Genomic DNA, 22021 nt, shown 5'->3' with positions numbered 1-22021 from the left:
TAAAATCCATAATATTCTAAAGCAAAAAAAAAAAATCTAAAATGCTTTCATCTTCCCATTACTTACTTAAAATTAATTCCATTTAATTAGTTTGTCTTTAAATCTCTTTCCATAATTACTATATATCATACGCCTAGTTAAACCATTTTAAAGCATATTTTTTTATAATTTTAAGCCTTATTTTTCTTCCTCCCCTTCTTCCTCTAAAATACCAAATCATCCTTACTAATGTTTTTATTTATATTTCTGAAAATCCCTGTTAATAAACACTTAATAAAGTTTTTTTTAGTTTTTAAAAGGTTTTTACCATTCTCTGGATGTGAGTATGTGTGTTCTCCCTAGAACACAAAACTAACAACCAAATTTACTTATTATTATAATTTTTTAAGTTCTTTAGGCAAAAGTTTATTATATGTTGGCAAATAAATTTGTGCTACTTTTTTAAACAAATTCCAAAAAGTTCCTCTATATGAATATGAAAAATATTATTTGTATTTATATTTCTGAATATATAATATCTGTGTGTACGTGTGGGTGTGTAAAAGGGAAAAAGTGTGAAAAGTTTTTAGAATAGAATATTTTACAAATTCATATATACAAGGGCAATCCTAAAAGTTCCCCTAAGATCTTGAAAATAACTAAAACAGAACTAGAACAGAATTAGAACAGAACTAGAACAGAACTAGAAACAGAACTAGAACAGAACTAGAACAGAACTAGAACAGAAGTAGAACAGAACTAGAACAGAACTAGAACAGAACTAGAACAGAACTAGAACAGAACTAGAACAGAAGTAGAACAGAACTAGAACAGAACTAGAACAGAACTAGAACAGAACTAGAACAGAACTAGAACAGAACTAGAACAGAACTAGAACAGAACTAGAACAGAACTAGACAAACTAGAACAGAACTAGAACAGAACTAGAACAGAATAGAACAGAACTAAACAGAACTAGAACAGAACTAGAACAGAACTAGAACAGAACTAGAACAGAATTAGAACAGAACTAGAACAGAACTAGAACAGAACTAGAACAGAACTAGAACAGAACTAGAACAGAACTAGAACAGAACTAGAACAGAACTAGAACAGAACTAGAACAGAACTAGAACAGAACTAGAACAGAACTAGAACAGAACTAGAACAGAACTAGAACAGAACTAGAACAGAACTAGAACAGAACTAGAACAGAACTAGAACAGAACTAGAACAGAACTAGAAGAACTAGAACGAACTAACAGAACGAAACAGAACTAGAACAGAACTAGAACAAACTAGAACAGAACTAGAACAGAACTAGAACAGAACTAGAACAGAACTAGAACAGAACAGAACAAAAAAAAAAAAAAACTAGAACAGAACTAGAACAGAACTAGAACAGAACTAGAACAGAACTAGAACAGAACTAGAACAGAACTAGAACAGAACTAGAACAGAACTAGAACAGAACTAGAACAGAAGAACAGAACTAGAACAGAACTAGAACAGAACTAGAACAGAACTAGAACAGAACTAGAACAGAACTAGAACAGAACTAGAACAGAACTAGAACAGAACTAGAACAGAACTAGAACAGAACTAGAACAGAACTAGAACAAACTAGAACAGAACTAGAACAGAACTAGAACAGAACTAGAACGAACTAGAACAGAACTAGAACAGAACTAGAACAGAACTAAAACAGAACTAGAACAGAACTAGAACAGAACTAGAACAGAACTAGAACAGAACAGAATCAGAACTAGAACAGAACTAGAACAGAACTAGAACAGAACTAGGAACTAGAACAGAAACTAGAAACATGAAACTAGAAACAGAACTAGAAACTAGAACAGAACTTAGAACAGAACTAGAACAGAACTAGAACAGAACTAGAACAGAACTAGAACAGAACTAGAACAGAACTAGAACAGAACTAGAACCGAACTAGAACAGAACTAGAACAGAAACTCGAAACAGAACTAGAACAGAACTAGAACAGAACTAGAACAGAACTAGAACAGAACTAGAACAGAACTAGAACAGAACTAGAACAGAACTAGAACAGAACTAGAACAGACTAGAACTAGAACTAGAACTAGAACTAGAACAGAACTAGAACAGAACTAGAACAGAACTAGAACAGAACTAGAACAGAACTAGAACAGAACTAGAACAGAACTAGAACAGAACTAGAACAGAACTAGAACAGAACTAGAACAGAACTAGAACAGAACTAGAACAGAACTAGAACAGAACTAGAACAGAACTAGAACAGAACTAGAACAGAACTAGAACAGAACAGAAAGAACTAGACAGAACTAGAACTGAACTAGAACATAACTAGAACAGCACTAGAACAGTATTTTTATAAGGATTTGTTTAGGGCATTTCTCAGCCGACCTTCCTCTCTTTGTATTACATACAGTTTGTTTCACATGTTTGTTTATTTAGTTAAATTGCCTATAATACTTTTGATTATACTATATAAACAAATGTGGGAATATTTGCTCTTCTAGATTTATTTACTATACAACGAAACTTATAGGAAATTTATTTTTAGTGTCTTTTATAAAATAAAGTTAGACAACAAATATTTAAATGCTAAACAAACACTTAATAAAATAAAGAGAAATCTTAAAGCAAAACTAAATAAATTGAAACAATGTGCTTTTATAAGAAAATTAGGTAAATATTTAACTATAATACATATTTGTAAGGATTAAAAAATTTAATCCTTAAAAGCAAACCCTTTAAACCTTTGAACAATTTTAATATTTGACCATAATATGCTTAATATATTTTTATTTAATATAGCTGTTGCCAAATACTTTTTATTACAAAATTTATTTTTATTGTAAACAACAACATTAAAAGCAGCAGCAGCAGCCGACCAACCGACCAACCATTCACTGGCCACCATTAAACCATCATACTTTTATAACCAGCATTATTTAGTTACCAAAAAAGGTACTTGTCTCTATGTGAAATGGCAAAAAATACAAAACTCTCTTTTTGCCAAAAAAAAAGTTTAATAACTTTTTCATGTCAAATAAATAAAAGCCAACAACAATAACAAAATTTGTTTTTGAAAGTTGCTGTTTGTAATTTATGTTTAAATAAATGACATCACGTGCCACAAATTTCCACAGAATAACAGAAAAAAAGAAGGAAGAGAAAGAGATCTATTAAATATATTTTAAATATAAAATGTTAAATTGTTTTTTAACCCAAAATTTTGTAGCCATATATAAAATTAAAAATAGACTTAAGTGGGGAAAATATAAGTTAATTTTAAAAAGAAGTATTAAAAATAAGTGAACCCCAACAATAAGATAGATATCAAAAAAGGACATAAATCTTAAAGTATCCTGAAAGAAATGGCTTGATATAAAACTTACACAGAATATTATTATAGCTTGTTGGAAAGCCTGAAGTCTTAGCTTTAAGAATTATAAACAATTGAAAAGAAATTCTAAAATTTCTTTAACAAAATTTGAAAAAATATAAAAATCTAACTCAATTAATATTAATCATACGCATAGTAGTACTTTTGCATATAAATACAAGTTTTTAAAGTTTTATAACAAAAATAGTGGAACATTTTGCTTGTAATTACGAGAATAGATCAAGCTTCAACTAAACTCTGTAAAAAACCCCAGTAAAGACAATATTGGGTCCAAAAAGGACATAACTCTTAAAGTATCCTTAAAGAAATGGCTTGATTTAAAACTTACACATATTTTTTATAGCTAGATGGAAAGCCTGAAGTCTTAGCTTTAAAATTATAAACAATTGAAAAGAAATTCTAAAATTTCTTTAACAAAATTTACAAAAATATAAAAATCTAACTCAATTAATATTAATCATACGCATAGTAGTACTTTTGCATATAAATACAAGTTTTTAAAGTTTTATAACAAAAATAGTGGAACATTTTGCTTGTAATTACCAGAATAGATCAAGCTTCAACTAAACTCTGTAAAAAAACCCAATAAAGACAATATTGGGTCCAAAAAGGACATAAATCTTAAATTATCCTTAAAGAAATGGCTTGATTTAAAACTTACACATATTATTTATAGCTAGATGGAAAGCCTGAAGTCTTAGCTTTAAGAATTATAAACAATTGAAAAGAAATTCTAAATTTCTTTAACAAACTTTGCAAAAATATAAATATCTACCTCAATTAATATTAATCATACGCATAGTAGTACTTTTGCATATAAATACAAGTTTTTAAAGTTTTATAACAAAAATAGTGGAACATTTTGCTTGTAATTACCAGAATAAATCAAGCTTCAACTAAACTCTGTAAAAAAAACCCAATAAAGACAATATTGGGTCCAAAAAGGACATAAATCTTAAATTATCCTTAAAGAAATGGCTTGATTTAAAACTTACACATATATTTATAGCTAGATGGAAAGCCTGAAGTCTTAGCTTTAAGAATATAAACAATTGAAAAGAAATTCTAAAATTTATTTAACAACATTTGCAAAAAATATAAAAATCTATCTCAATTAATATTAATCATACGCATAGTAGTACTTTTGCATATAAATACAAGTTTTTAAAGTTTTATAACAAAAATAGTGGAACATTTTGCTTGTAATTACCAGAATAAATCAAGCTGCAACTAAACTCTCCACAAACCCCCCTTAGAGCTTATATAGGGTCGTCAGAACTTCAATTTCCTCTCCTTCAACCGTCAATGACATTTCAGGTTTCTTTTTTTTTTTTCTTTCAATAAAAAGTAATTGTTTACTATTTCTTATATACAAATTAACTTATATAATTTCCTATTTAGCTTTTGTCATAGATTTCTTTATTTAACATTTTATTAGAATACCTGCTGCTTATTTAAATAACTTTTTTTTTTTTGTCTTCAGCTACACAACTACTGCTGCTGTTTACTACCTATATTATTCGCAAATAAGTTCAATCGTATAGTTAACTACAAGTAAGTAAAAATAGTTTTATGTTTATTGTATATATTTATTTGTTGCTGTTATTGTTGTTCGTTTTTATGTTGTCATTTACTATTGTAACTATTTGCAACCTGCTGCGTTTAGCATTTACTAAGAGAGAGAAATCTTGTATCATGAATAAGTAACGATTGCATTTGCGTTTACTACCTTGGCATTTACTATGTGTCACTTTGTAGGAATTTTATTTGTAAGTTAATACCTGTAAATACCCTACAAACAGTCTACGCTATGGTGATTTCTAGTCAAAAGCCTAGTCCAAAGAATAGTCCATAGTCTAGCCTATAATCTAGGCCTAAGACTAGTCTAAAGACTAGTCTATAGTCTAGCCCTAAGACTAGCCTAAAGTCTAGCCCTAAGACTACTATATAGTCTAGTTTACAGTCTAGTCTGTAGTCTAGTCTATAGTCTAGTCTATAGTCTAGTCTGCAGTCTAGTCTATAGTCTAGTCTACAGTCTAGTCTAGTCTATAGTCTAGTCTATAGTCTGGTCTATAGTCTAGTCTATAGTCTAGTCTATAGTCTAGTCTATAGTCTAGTCTATAGTCTAGTCTATAGTCTAGTCTATAGTCTAGTCTATAGTCTAGTCTATAGTCTAGTCTATAGTCTAGTCTATAGTCTAGTCTACAGTCTAGTCTATAGTCTAGTCTATAGTCTCGTCTATAGTCTAGTCTATAGTCTAGTCTATAGTCTAGTCTATAGTCTAGTCTATAGTCTAGTCTATAGTCTAGTCTATAGTATAGTCTATAGTCTAGTCTATAGTATAGTCTAGTCTAGTCTATAGTCTAGTCTATAGTCTAGTCTATAGTCTAGTCTATATCTAGTCTATAGTCTAGTCTATAGTCTAGTCATAGTCTAGTCTATAGTCTAGTCTATAGTCCTAGTCTATAGTCTAGTCTATAGTCTAGTCTATAGTCTAGTCTATATAGTCTAGTCTATCTAGTCTATAGTCTAGTCTATAGTCTAGTCTATAGTCTAGTCTATAGTCTAGTCTATAGTCTAGTCTATAGTCTAGTCTATAGTCTAGTCTATAGTCTAGTCTATATAGTCTAGTCGTCTATAGTCTAGTCTATAGTCTAGTCTATAGTCTAGTCTATAGTCTAGTCTATAGTCTAGTCTATAGTCTAGTCTATAGTCTAGTCTATAGTCTAGACTATAGTCTAGTCTATAGTCTAGTCTATAGTCTAGACTATAGTCTAGTCTATAGTCGACTAGTCTAGTCTATAGTCTAGTCTATAGTCTAGTCTATAGTCTAGTCTATAGTCTAGTCTATAGTCTAGTCTATAGTCTAGTCTATAGTCTAGTCTATATCTAGTCTTAGCTATCTATAGTCTAGTCTATAGTCTAGTCTATAGTCTAGTCTATAGTCTAGTCTATAGTCTAGTCTATAGTCTAGTCTATAGTCTAGTCTATAGTCTAGTCTATAGTCTAGTCTATAGTCTAGTCTATAGTCTAGTCTATAGTCTAGTCTATAGTCTAGTCTATAGTCTAGTCTATAGTCTAGTCTATAGTCTAGTCTATAGTCTAGTCTATAGTCTATAGTCTAGTCTATAGTCTAGTCTATAGTCTATAGTCTAGTCTATAGTCTAGTCTATAGTCTAGTCTATAGTCTAGTCTATAGTCTAGTCTATAGTCTAGTCTATAGTCTAGTCTATAGTCTAGTCTATAGTCTAGTCTATAGTCTAGTCTATAGTCTAGTCTATAGTCTAGTCTATAGTCTAGTCTATAGTCTAGTCTATAGTCTAGTCTATAGTCTAGTCTATAGTCTAGTCTATAGTCTAGTCTATAGTCTAGTCTATAGTCTAGTCTATAGTCTAGTCTATAGTCTAGTCTATAGTCTAGTCTATAGTCTAGTCTATAGTCTAGTCTATAGTCTAGTCTATAGTCTAGTCTATAGTCTAGTCTATAGTCTAGTCTATAGTCTAGTCTATAGTCTAGTATATAGTCTAGTCTATAGTCTAGTCTATAGTCTAGTCTATAGTCTAGTGTATAGTCTAGTCTATAGTCTAGTCTATAGTCTAGTCTATAGTCTAGTCTATAGTCTAGTCTATAGTCTAGTCTATAGTCTAGTCTATAGTCTAGTCTATAGTCTAGTCTATAGTCTAGTCTATAGTCTAGTCTATAGTCTAGTCTATAGTCTAGTCTATAGTCTAGTCTATAGTCTAGTCTATAGTCTAGTCTTAGTCTAGTCTATAGTCTAGTCTATAGTCTAGTCTATAGTCTAGTCTAGTCTAGTCTATAGTCTAGTCTATCTAGTCTATAGTTTTAGTCATAGTCTAGCCAATAGTCCAGTCTATAGTCCAGTCTATAGTCCAGTCTATAGTCCAGTCTATAGTCCAGTCTATAGTCCCTATAGTCCAGTCTATAGTCTAGTCTATAGTCTAGTCTATAGTCTAGTCTATAGTCTAGTCTATAGTCTAGTCTATAGTCTAGTCTATAGTCTAGTCTATAGTCTAGTCTATAGTCTAGTCTATAGTCTAGTCTATAGTCTATAGTCTAGTCTATAGTCTAGTCTATAGTCTAGTCTATAGTCTATTCTATAGTCTAGTCTATAGTCTAGTCTATAGTCTAGTCTATAGTCTAGTCTATAGTCTAGTCTATAGTCTAGTCTATTGTCTAGTCTATAGTCTATAGTCTAGTCTATAGTCTAGCTTATAGTCTAGTCTATAGTCTAGTCTATAGTCTAGTCTATAGTCTAGTCTATAGTCTAGTCTATAGTCTAGTCTATAGTCTAGTCTATAGTCTAGTCTATAGTCTAGTCTATAGTCTAGTCTATAGTCTGTCTATAGTCTAGTCTATAGTCTAGTCTATAGTCTAGTCTATAGTCTAGTCTATAGTCTAGTCTATAGTCTAGTCTATAGTCTAGTCTATAGTCTAGTCTATAGTCTAGTCTATCTCTAGTCTATAGTCTAGTCTATAGTCTAGTCTATAGTCTAGTCTATAGTCTAGTCTATAGTCTAGTCTATAGTCTAGTCTATAGTCTAGTCTATAGTCTAGTCTATAGTCTAGTCTATAGTCTTCTATAGTCTAGTCTATAGTCTAGTCTATAGTCTAGTCTATAGTCTAGTCTATAGTCTAGTCTATAGTCTAGTCTATAGTCTAGTCTATAGTCTAGTCTATAGTCTAGTCTATAGTCTAGTCTATAGTCTAGTCTATAGTCTAGTCTATAGTCTAGTCTATAGTCTAGTCTATAGTCTAGTCTATAGTCTAGTCTATAGTCTAGTCTATAGTCTAGTCTATGTCTAGTCTATAGTCTAGTCTATAGTCTAGTCTATAGTCTAGTCTATGTCTAGTCTATAGTCTAGTCTATAGTCTAGTCTATAGTCTAGTCTATAGTCTAGTCTATAGTCTAGTCTATAGTCTAGTCTATAGTCTAGTCTATAGTCTAGTCTATAGTCTAGTCTATAGTCTAGTCTATAGTCTAGTCTATAGTCTAGTCTATAGTCTAGTCTATAGTCTAGTCTATAGTCTAGTCTATAGTCTAGTCTATAGTCTAGTCTATAGTCTAGTCTATAGTCTAGTCTATAGTCTAGTCTATAGTCTAGTCTATAGTCTAGTCTATAGTCTAGTCTATAGTCTAGTCTATAGTCTAGTCTATAGTCTAGTCTATAGTCTAGTCTATAGTCTAGTCTATAGTCTAGTCTATAGTCTAGTCTATAGTCTAGTCTATAGTCTAGTCTATAGTCTAGTCTATAGTCTATAGTCTAGTCTATAGTCTAGTCTATAGTCTATAGTCTAGTCTATAGTCTAGTCTATAGTCTAGTCTATAGTCTAGTCTATAGTCTAGTCTATAGTCTAGTCTATAGTCTAGTCTATAGTCTAGTCTATAGTCTATTCTATAGTTCTAGTCTCTGTCTAGTCTATAGTCTAGTCTCTTAGTTCTAGTCTAGTTTAGTATAGTCTAGTAGTCTAGTTCTATAGTCTAGTCTATAGTCTAGTTAAGTCTAGTCTATAGTCTATAGGTCTAGTTCTTATAGGTCCTAGTCTATAGCTTATAGTCTAGTCTATAGTCTTAGTTCTATTAGTCTAGTCTATAGTCTATCACTAAGTCTAGTCTATGTTAGTCTATAGTCTAGTCTATAGTCTAGTCTATAGTCTAGTCTATAGTCTAGTCTATAGGTAGTCTATAGTCTAGTCTATAGTCTAGTCTATAGTCTAGTCTATAGTCTAGTCTAAGTTCTAGTCTATAGTCTAGTCTATAGTCTAGTCTTTAAGTCTATAGTCTAGGTCTATAGTCTAGGTCTATAGTCTAGTCCTATAGTCTAGTCTATAGTCTAGTCTATAGTCTCGTCTATAGTCTAGTTCTAGTCTAGTCTATAGTACTAGTCTATAGTTAGTCTATAGTCTAGTCTATAGTCGGTCTATAGTCTCTAAGTCTATAGTCTATATACGCTGAGCTTTTAGCCTGAATTGTTATTTTTATATATGTAGCGTGTTATGTCATTCGTTCTCTACCGACTATTTCTTCTAGCTTGTTTATTAATTTTCTTGCTGTACTAAATCTTTTACCATTTGCTGTCTTTATTTCTTATTTATTGGTACGTTTAACAATGTCTGTATAACAATTGTTAAAATTGCCAATAACAAAGGGAAATCAATGCATACTTACACAGCTAAAAATAACAAATATAAATCAACATATTAAATCTCACAGGATTTCTTCTTCAGGGGATTTTTTAGTTAAGTTAAATTGAAATAAGAAAATAAATATACTTATACCCTACTTTTAACCAGAATTTCCATATTATGTATATGTTGGTATTTAATTTCAGGCAACTGTATAAAGTTGGTAATCTCTTTGGCATATTTAATTACTTTTCATTTTAATCCAATGTTAAATACCTCATTGCAAAGTGTATACATATCAATTAAATAATGTTTTTATTAAATTAATTATATCACTCATACGTCAACGTTAATTATTGTCAATAAAGGCAAACAAAATGTTTTATTTCATATGAAATTATGAGAAATGTAAGTAATTTTAAGCTGATTTAGCAGCTAATAATGTTAAAATTATTTACCATTAAGGTAATTTAGCTGTTCAGTTTGTCTCTATACAAATTTAAAGGAAAAGTGTCAAAGAAAATTCTGAGAATTTTTTGTTTTTTACACAAAAGCTTAAAAGGTGTCACTAATATGAGTAATAATTCCCTAGAATAAGTATATTTTTAAATATGTTTCCTTGGCTTAAGATATATTTGTAATAACTTGCAAATTTCTTTTGAAAATCGTAATAATTTTTCTTTAGAAATATGCCTTGCTTTACAAATTATTCCTGATTCCTTAAAACTCTTTAACTTGAAATTTTTCCTACACAAAGAAAAACTTTCACTATCTACTTCCTTTTACCCCGTTTTGCTATAAACATCTTTTAAATATCCACATAATCCTTTTACATAAATTGCAAGTGTATTAAAGCAACAACGAAAGAAAAAAAAACTTTTGGTACTTATTTTATTACTCTTCTTTTTATCAAGTACTTTTAAGTATGTTTGTAATACTTCAAGTATAATTAACTATATATAATAAATATTATTTTCTGTTTGGCAACAAATTTATACAAAAAAGATAAAGGATTTTGATAGACATATTCTGGCAGTAATATGTTTGTAAATGTTTCCATATATGCATGTATAAGTATTTGTTTTCCTATGTGTTAAAACATATTTTATTACTTCTCACCCTTAATTTAACTTACATTTAACCTTTTTAGTAAAGAAATAAGTAACATATACATATTATATGTATATTATAATCAAACATTTCTGCAGAAAAGTAATTTATATTTAAGAGAGGGTTGTGTCAGATAAATAAATATATGGCTTCATACCAAAATAAATTGACACTAATGGGTTAAAGATGAATTTAAGACCAAACTCTAACTAAATCACAAAAAAACAAGTTCTGAATCTGAATAGAGCCACGAAATGGGACTATAGAATAGAGTAGTCTAGACTAGACTAGAGCAGACCAGACCAGACCAGACCAGACCAGACCAGACCAGACCAGACCAGACTAGACTAGACTAGACTAGACTAGACTACACTAGACTAGACTAGACTAGACTAGACTAGACTAGACTAGACTAGACTAGACTAGACTAGACTAGACTAGACTAGACTAGACTAGACTAGACTAGACTAGACTAGACTAGACTAGACTAGACTAGACTAGCCTAGACTAGACCAGACTAGACTAGCCTAGACTAGACCAGACTAGACTAGCCTAGACTAGACTAGACTAGACTAGACTACACTAGACTAGACTAGACTAGACTAGACTAGACTAGACTAGACTAGACTAGACTACACTAGACTAGACTAGACTAGACTAGACTAGACTAGACTAGACTAGACTAGACTAGACTACACTAGACTAGACTAGACTAGGACTAGACTAGACTAGACTACACTAGACTAGACTAGACTAGACTAGACTAGACTAGACTAGACTAGACTAGACCAGACTAGACTAGCCTAGACTAGACTAGACTAGCCTAGACTAGACTAGACTAGACTAGACTAGACTAGACTAGACTAGACTAGACTAGACTAGACTAGACTAGACTAGACCAGACTAGACTAGCCTAGACTAGACCAGACTAGACTAGCCTAGACTAGACTAGACTAGACTAGACTAGACTAGACTACACTAGACTAGACTAGACTAGACTAGACTAGACTAGACTAGACTAGACTAGACTAGACTAGACCAGACTAGACTAGCCTAGACTAGACCAGACTAGACTAGCCTAGACTAGACTAGACTAGACTAGACTAGACTAGACTAGACTAGACTAGACTAGCCTAGACTAGACTATAGACTAGACTATAGACTAGACTATAGACTAGACTATAGACTAGACTATCGACTAGACTATAGACTAGACTATAGACTAGACTATCGACTAGACTATAGACTAGACTATAGACTAGACTATAGACTAGACTATAGTCAAGTCTATAGTCAAGTCTATAGTGTATTCTATATTCATGTCTATAGTCTAGGCTATAGTCTAGTCTATAGTCAAGCCTATAGTCTAGTCTTAGTAGTCTAAGTCTATAGTCTAGTTATAGTCTAGTCTATAGTCTAGTCTATAGTCTAGTCTATAGTCTAGTCTATAGTCTAGCTATAGTCTAGTCTAGTCTATATAGTCTAGTCTATAGTCTAGTCTATAGTCTAGTCTATAGTCTAGTCTATAGTCTAGTCTATAGTCTAGTCTATAGTCTAGTCTAGTATAGTCTAGTCTATAGTCTAGTCATAGTCTAGTCTAGTCTAGTCTATAGTCTAGTCTATAGTCTAGTCTATAGTCTAGTCTATAGTCTAGTCTATAGTCTAGTCTATAGTCTAGTCTATAGTCTAGTCTATAGTCTAGTCTATAGTCTAGTCTATAGTCTAGTCTATAGTCTAGTCTATAGTCTAGTCTATAGTCTAGTCTATAGTCTAGTCTATAGTCTAGTCTATAGTCTAGTCTATAGTCTAGTCTATAGTCTAGTCTATAGTCTAGTCTATAGTCTAGTCTTAGTCTATAGTTATAGTCTAGTCTATAGTCTAGTCTATAGTCTAGTCTATAGTCTAGTCTATAGTCTAGTCTATAGTCTAGTCTATAGTCTAGTCTATAGTCTAGTCTATAGTCTAGTCTATAGTCTAGTCTATAGTCTAGTCTATAGTCTAGTTATAGTCTAGTCTATAGTCTAGTCTATAGTCTAGTCTATAGTCTAGTCTATAGTCCTAGTCTATAGTCTAGTATATAGTCCTAGTCTAGAGTCTAGTCTATAGTCTAGTCTATAGTAGTCTAAGTCTAGTCTATAGTCTAGTCTATAGTCTAGTCTATAGTCTAGTCTATAGTCTGTCTATGTCTAGTCTATAGTCTAGTCTATAGTCCCTTCCTATAGTCTAGTCTATAGTCTAGTCTATAGTCTAGTCTATAGTCTAGTCTATAGTCTAGTCTATAGTCTAGTCTATAGTCTAGTCTATAGTCTAGTCTATAGTCTAGTATATGTCTAGTAGTCTAGTCTATAGTCTAGTCTATAGTCTAGTCTATAGTCCTTATAGTCTAGTCTATAGTCTAGTCTATAGGCTATAGTCTATGTCTTAGTCATCTATAGTCTAGTCTATAGTCCTATGTCCTATTGTCTGATTCTAATAGTCCTAGTCTATAGTCTAGTCTAAGTCCTGTCTATAGTCTAGTCTTATAGTCTAGTCTATAGTCCTAGTCTATAGTCTAGTCTATAGTCTAGTCTAAGAGTCTATATCTAGTTAGTCTAGTCTATAGTCTAGTCTATGAGTCTAGTTTAATAGTCTAGTCCTATAGTCTAGTCTATAGTCTAAGTCTATAGTCTAAGTCTATAGTTGGTAGTCTTATAGGGTAAGTCTATAGTCTAATTAATAAGTATAGGGGTGTAGTCTAATAGTCTAAGATATAGTCTAGTTACATTTACATGACAATTTTCAGTATGTGCATATATTCTTTATATATTATTTATAACAAAATACATCAGTTCATACATATGTATATACATATATGCCTTATTATAAATTACAATAACAATTCATTATCAAGTATATAATAATAATAGCGAAAAAGTAACAAACAAGAACTGCAATAATATAACAACAAACAAGTAATAAATAAGCCTCATCAGCATCATAAAGCAGCAAACAACGACAATAATAATATCACAACTACAATAATACGAGAAATTATATTATGTATGAATGTGTGTATGTTAAAAATAACCCCATTAAGTAAAACTTTTACATACACAAACTTACAAAAGTACTTGTAGGAGTAAGATAAACTTATATTTGTATATTTAATAATATAACCATTTTATTATGGGAAAAAAAGTTTTTTTTTTTTATTTTACTCTCTACCCACCCACTGTTAAGCTGGTTTAACTCATACATATGTAGACCAGTTTAACACCAAAACAATCACTTTACAAACAATTTTTCTCTCTATACTAAAAGTGTATAAAAAGATGATGGCTACACTTGTTTCCTTGTTGTCGTATTTCCTATCTTGAAAGTGGGTGTATAAGTGAGTTTGTATATATGTTTGCTTGCTTGTGTGTGTGTGTTAGTTATTACTGTGGGTGAAAGTTAAGCAAAATGAGTAAGAGTTTTATATTTAATGTATGTTTTTATACAGTTATCAATATGTAAGAGAGTTTGTTTGTAAAGTAACATACTATACATATGTATAGTAAAGTAAAGTATGTATTAATGTACATATGTAGTATAATTTTTTATATTTTAAAGCATCCATCGTTTGTTAAGTTGTTAATAAAATGTGTCATGAAGCATAACTTACGCTTAATTTACGAGTTGATTGTGCGTAATATATTTATAAACAGTATAAAAAAATTGCACAAAAAGCACATAGTAAAGCTGTATTACAATATGTAAAATTTTAATATTTTTCTTGATAAATAGAAAATATGTAAATAAAAGGACAGAGTTTACAAGGTTTCATTTGTGGTAATAAAACAAAACATAAGATAATAATACGACTAAAGTTATTAAAGCTAAAACTGGTCGAGGACTAAACCAAGACCATAAACAGAGTTACAAAACAAAGTTCAACCATTGATCTGTGGCCTCCAAAAATTTCGTTCCTTATCTTTTTATATTATTTAAATTTATCTATTATAAACTTTTTCTAGTAATGATTGTATTTGTCTATAGTTGTTTTTCCCACTTCTGAACTTTTACTCATTTCCCTAAACAGTACAAAAGTTTCTTTTTAAAATTTTTGTATTTATCAAGATTTTATACAACAAATTGTTTATTGTTCTAGAGGGAAAAACAAGCAATGTTAAGTGAATTTTTATCTTTAACTGAAATCTATTTGTAAGAAATAAACAAAAAAACATATTATAATTGATTAAAAGACAGAGAAATGTAAAAGTTTGTTTTTATTATTGATGGTTTGAAAGCAGAACTAATTGTTAAAGAAATAAAAGAGAAATTTAAGAAAATTGTATCTAAAATTTGTATAATAAAATTTGAATTTGGTAGGAATATGACTCAAAATCTAGAACTAAGAAATTTTAGACAAATTTTACTTTAGAATGTTAATCCTAAAGGATGATTTTTTAAAGCCTAAAGTCTTAGCTTTTCAAAACTGTATCATTTGTTTAACAATTTTGCAATCTAATACCCTTATATTCATATTTAAACAGAAATGTGCGTAATTAATATTAATCATACGCTCTCATGACAATGTGATAATATTTTTAAATTAAGACAAAATTATTTATTTTAAGATTAGACTGTCGACTGGACTATAGACTAGACCAAAGGCTAAAATATAGACAATATTATAAAATAGACTGTAGACTGTACTACAGACTAGATACTTGACTATAGATTATAGTCTAGTTTATAGACTACACTATAAACTAGACTATAGACTAGACATAGACTAGACTATAGACTAGACTATAGACTAGACTATAGACTAGACTATAGACTAGACTATAGACTAGACTATAGACTAGACTATAGACTAGACTATAGACTAGACTATAGACTAGACTAGACTAGACTAGACTAGACTATAGACTAGACTATAGACTAGACTATAGACTAGACTATAGACTAGACTATAGACTAGACTATAGACTAGACTATAGACTAGACTATAGACTAGACTATAGACTAGACTATAGACTAGACTATAGACTAGACTATAGACTAGACTATAGACTAGACTATAGACTAGACTATAGACTAGACTATAGACTAGACTATAGACTAGACTATAGAAGACTATAGACTAGACTATAGACTAGACTATAGACTAGACTATAGACTAGACTATAGACTACTAGACTAGACTATAGACTAGACTATAGACTAGACTATAGACTAGACTATAGACTAGACTATAGACTAGACTATAGACTAGACTATAGACTAGACTATAGACTAGACTATAGACTAGACTATAGACTAGACTATAGACTAGACTATAGACTAGACTATAGACTAGACTATAGGCTAGACTATAGACTAGACTATAGGCTAGACTATAGACTAGACAATAGACTAGACTATAGACTAGACTATAGACTAGACTATAGACTAGACTATAGACTAGACTATAGGACTAGACTATAGGCTAGACTATAGGCTAGACTATAGACTAGACCTACAGACTAGACTACAGACTAGACTACAGACTAGACTACAGACTAGACTATAGACTAGACTATAGACTAGACTATAGACTAGACTATAGACTAGACTATAGACTAGACTATAGACTAGACTACAGACTAGACTATAGATTAGACTATAGACTAGACTATAGACTAGACTATAGACTACACTATAGACTAGACTATAGACTAGACTATAGACTAGACTATAGACTAGACTATAGACTACACTATAGACTAGACTATAGACTAGACTATTGACTAGACTATAGACTAGACGATAGACTAGACTATAGACTAGACTATAGACTAGACTATAGACTAGACTATAGACTTACACTATAGACTAGGACTATAGACTAGACTATTAGACTAGACGATAGACTAGACTATAGACTAGACTATAGACTAGACTATAGACAGACTAGACTATATGACTAGACCTAAGACTAGATCTATAGACTAGACTATAGACTCGACTATAGACTAGACTATAGACTAGACCTATAGACTAGACTATAGACTAGAACTATAGACTAGACGATAGACTAGGACCTATAGACTAGATTTCTATGACTAGACTATAGACACTATAGACTAGACTATAGACTAGACTATAGACTAGGGACTATAGACTAGACTATAGACTAGACTATAGACTAGACTATAAGACTAGCTATAGGACTAACTATAGACTAGACTATACGGACTATAGGACCTAGACTATAGACTAGACTATAGACTAGACTATACTAGACTATAGACTATATAGACCTAGACTATAGACTAGACTATAGGACTAGACTATAGACTAGACTATAGACTAGACTAGACTAGACTATAGACTAGACTATAGACTAGACTATAGACTAGACTATAGATAGACTATAGACTAGACTATAGACTAGACTATAGACTAGACTATAGACTAGACTATAGACTAGACTATAGACTAGACTAGACTAGACTATAGACTAGACTATAGACTAGACTATAGACTAGACTATAGACTAGACTATAGACTAGACTATAGACTAGACTATAGACTAGACTATAGACTAGACTATAGACTAGACTAGACTATAGACTAGACTATATACTAGACTATAGACTAGACTATAGACTAGACTATAGACTAGACTATAGACTAGACTATAGACTAGACTATAGACTAGACTATAGACTAGACTATAGACTAGACTACTATCTAGACTATAGACTAGACTATAGACTAGACTATAGACTAGACTATAGACTAGACTATAGACTAGACTATAGACTAGACTATAGACTAGACTATAGACTAGACTATAGACTAGACTATAGACTAGACTATAGAGTAGACTATAGACTAGACTATTTAATGAAAAAATTAAAACATCTTTGGATGGATCAGTGGATGTAAAAACACGAATAGATGAGATTGTTATTGAATGTAAAGATATGGATGATATCACTACAAAGTTAGAAATATGTCAATCCTTTTCCAAAGCGCTAGGTATACCAGATCTAAGAGAAAATATTGTTAAGTCCCTCCGAAAGACCTATGGAGGAACTCAATCAGCTAAAATTAGCCTCCCAACAGAAGCTGCAATGAAAGCACTCAAGCTAAAAAAGATCAAAATTGGTTGGTCTATGTGTCGCATAAGAGAAACCATTACACTCACTAAGTGTTTTAGGTGTCTGGAATTTGGCCATATTTCAAGATTCTGTAAATCTGACGTAGATAGATCGAATCGGTGTCTAAGGTGTGGACTTGATGGGCATTTAGTGAGGGATTGTCAGGCCGAGCCGAACTGCATGCTATGTAAAGCTGGAGGGAATACGGATCTAAAGCACAATGCTGGTAGCTATAGATGTCCTATATTTAGAAAGGCGTTAAGTTCCAGACACAAATGAAGTTTATTCAGCTTAATATAAACCATTGTAGTGCAGCGCAGGAGCTATTAAAACAGACCATCTGTGAACAACAAATTGACGTCGCCCTTGTTTGCGAGCAGTACAAAAACCTTGAGAGAAATGTTTGGGAAAGTGATTCAACAGGTAAAGCAGCAGTGTGGGCCTGCGGCAACAAAGCAATAGAGAAAGGTATGCACCATTTACAAGAAGGCTTCGTAAGAATTAAGATCGGTGGAATATTCGTATATAGCTGCTATATATCACCTAATATACCACAACATGAATTCGAGCAAATAATAGACAACCTAGTGAACGACGCAAATAGGCATAATCCAATTGTCATAGGAGGTGATTTTAATGCATGGGCAATAGATTGGGGTAGCCAAAGAACAAACAAAAGAGGCAAAATACTTCTGGACGCGTTTTCTAGACTTGACGTGATTCTAGCAAACAAAGGACAGGCACACACTTTTCGGAGAGCTGGTTATGGGTCAGTAGTCGACATAACCTTCGTGAGCTCTAGTTTATCAAAAGAAATGGATTGGTATGTTAGCGAACACTATACTCACAGTGACCATCAGGCTGTAATTTTCACAATTAATCCTAATACATCATTGAGTATAGTATCAGACAAATTTAAATTTCAAGGATGGGCGAAAGATAAGATCGATGAAGAAGCCTTTACCGAAACCTTTTCATACCAGCAAATTGAAAATGGCCCGGTATCCGATATGGCAGAAAAAGTCTTAGCAGCACTAAAGATGGCTTGTGATGCGTCCATGCCAAGAAAAAGATCAAACCATAGAAGGAAAGAAAACTACTGGTGGAATGATAATATATCAGCCCTTAGAAGCGAATGCTTGAGAAGTAGAAGAAAATACCAAAGAAGCAGAGGCAGACCAGACTTCATAGCTAAAAGGGAAATATATCACGAAGCCAGGAAAGGCCTACAAGAAGCCATTAGACGTAGTAAATCCGAGTGCTTTAAAGAACTATGCAACGAAGCCGATGCAAATCCCTGGGGTAACGCATATCGAGTTGTAATGTCAAAGCTAAAGGGGAAGAGGTCAGCCCAAATAACATGCCCTAACCTTATTAGAGAAATAGTATCAGTTCTATTCCCGGAAGGAGAACCGTACTCAGAGCCGTATTCAATCGTGCAACAAGGCGAGATAGAAGTGACAGAGGAGGAAATAATAAACCTCTGTGCGAGGATTGGCGATAACAAAGCACCAGGCCTTGACTTCATTCCGAATAGGGCTTTAAAGATCGCTCTAAAATCAAGACCAGAGATTTTTACCAGGCTGTTCAGCAGAAGTCTCAGAGAGGGGAAATTCCCCGAGATCTGGAAGAAACAAAAACTAATTCTGATACCAAAACCAGGAAAAACATTAGGTGAACCACAATCATACCGACCAATCTGTCTACTTGACACCTTAGGCAAATGCTTGGAAAGAATTGTCTATACGAGACTGTTAAAGGCAGTAGAAGAAACCTGTGGGCTATCGGATAGGCAATATGGATTTAGAAAGGCTAGATCAACAATTGATGCAGTGAATTTCGTAACTGAAACAGCTAAGAATGCAATCAATGGAAAAGGCAAGAATAGATATTACTGTGCCATAATTACACTAGACGTTAAAAATGCTTTTAATTCTGCGGGATGGAAACACATTATTTCCTCGTTAAGATCTCTTAATGTCCCCGAATATCTTATTGCAATAATAAAGGATTACTTCTCAAACAGAACTCTGTGGTTCGAAACTGACAATGGTACGGAATCGTATAATATTACATCAGGTGTCCCACAAGGATCAGTCCTAGGACCACTCCTGTGGAATATTATGTACAATGGCATATTTGACTTAAGAATCCCAGAAGAAGCGACCGTTGTAGGATTCGCAGACGACGTCGCAATCCTTGTCAGAGCACGTCACCTGAATGAAGTCCAGTTATATGCGAACGAATCAATTGCAATTATTAGAAATTGGATGAAAGATATGAATCTGAAACTTGCAGAGCATAAAACGGAGGCAGTGCTTATAAGCGGAAAGAGGAAGAGAGAGACTCTTTCATTTACTGTGGGGACAACTGAAATCAAATCGTCTGAATCTATTAAATACTTAGGTATAATGGTTGACGATCGCCTAAACTTTAAGAAACACATAGAATATACATGTGAGAAAGCAACAGCTGTATCAAATGCCTTAGCAAGAATGATGCCAAACATCGGTGGCCCACGACAGAGTAGAAGAATTTTAATTTCAAGGGTAACGAACTCAGTTATTCTTTATGGAGCACCAATTTGGGAATGCGCAATATCTGAAGCATCTAGAAAAAACATTTCTGCAATACATAGAAGAAGCTGCCTAAGAGTATGTAGTGGTTACAGAACAATTTCTGCAGAAGCAGCAAATGTAGTAGCGGGCATAATACCTGTGGACTTAGCAGCCAAAGAACTATCGGCTGTCTACGAAGAGAAATCTAGAAGCCCACATATCCCAAAGGTGGAAATAAGCCGGATAGAAAGGGAGAAAACTATGAGGGAATGGCAGAGGAGATGGGAAAGTACAAGTAAGGGCCGATGGACCTTTCAACTAATCCCAGACATCAATATATGGATAAATAGACGCCATGGTGAGCTGAACTACCATTTGACGCAATTCCTTACAGGACATGGTATCTATAGGAGCTATTTATACCGGTTTGGCCATGACAACTCACCAAGATGCCCGAAATGCCCAGATCTAGATGAAACAGTAGAACATGTCGTTTTTAATTGCCCACAATTCTCTGGACTACGAAGCAGGTTGGAATCGTGCATTGGTGAACAAATAAGGACAGACAATATAATAGAAGCAATTCTAAAATCAGAACATAACTGGTCATTGGTGAACATGTACATAACTTCAATAAATATAGCTCTGCGAGATGCAGAGATTATTCGCAAGGCCCAGAACGTGGCCTAGGAGACGAACTCTGAGAGTTAAGGAAGTTCAGCGTCAAAGCTGACCACCCCGCGAAGTAGTACCTGGTGGCAGTTCCGCGGAGTGTGGTGTTGACGATGGAGGTGGTTTTAGTCGGTAGGAATCCGACATACCCTTTATGGGACCTATGTAAGGTTTCCTCCTCCACTATACAAAAAAAAAAAAAAAAAAAAAAAAAAAAAAAAAAAACTAGACTATAGACTAGATTATAGGCTTAGCTATGCTCACACATATCATAATATGTGTGAACGTTGTATTGATATGCTTTTCTAATTATTGCTTAATTGCTTTATTGCTTATTAGTATATAGACTATAAACTAGACTATAGACTAGACTATAAACTAGACTATAGACTAGACTATAGACTAGACTATAGACTAGACTATAGACTAGACTATAGACTAGACTATAGACTAGACTATAGACTAGACTATAGACTAGACTATAGACTAGACTATAGACTAGACTATAGACTAGACTATAGACTAGACTATAGACTAGACTATAGACTAGACTATAGACTAGACTATAGACTAGACTATAGACTAGACTATAGACTAGACTATAGACTAGACTATAGACTAGACTATAGACTAGACTATAGACTAGACTATAGACTAGACTATAGACTAGACTATAGACTAGACTATAGACTAGACTATAGACTAGACTATAGACTAGACTATAGACTAGACTATAGACTAGACTATAGACTAGACTATAGACTAGACTATAGACTAGACTATAGACTAGACTATAGACTAGACTATAGACTAGACTATAGACTAGACTATAGACTAGACTATAGACTAGACTATAGACTAGACTATAGACTAGACTATAGACTAGACTATAGACTAGACTATAGACTAGACTATAGACTAGACTAGACTAGACTATAGACTAGACTATAGACTAGACTATAGACTAGACTATAGACTAGACTATAGACTAGACTATAGACTAGACTATAGACTAGACTATAGACTAGACT

This window comes from Lucilia sericata, unplaced genomic scaffold, assembly GCF_015586225.1.
Source record: "Lucilia sericata isolate MDLA Ls3-8-SP2 unplaced genomic scaffold, ASM1558622v1 Contig002297F_arrow, whole genome shotgun sequence".
In the NCBI taxonomy this organism is placed as follows: Eukaryota; Metazoa; Arthropoda; class Insecta; order Diptera; family Calliphoridae; genus Lucilia; species Lucilia sericata.
Note: the sequence above shows the minus strand (reverse complement) of the source record.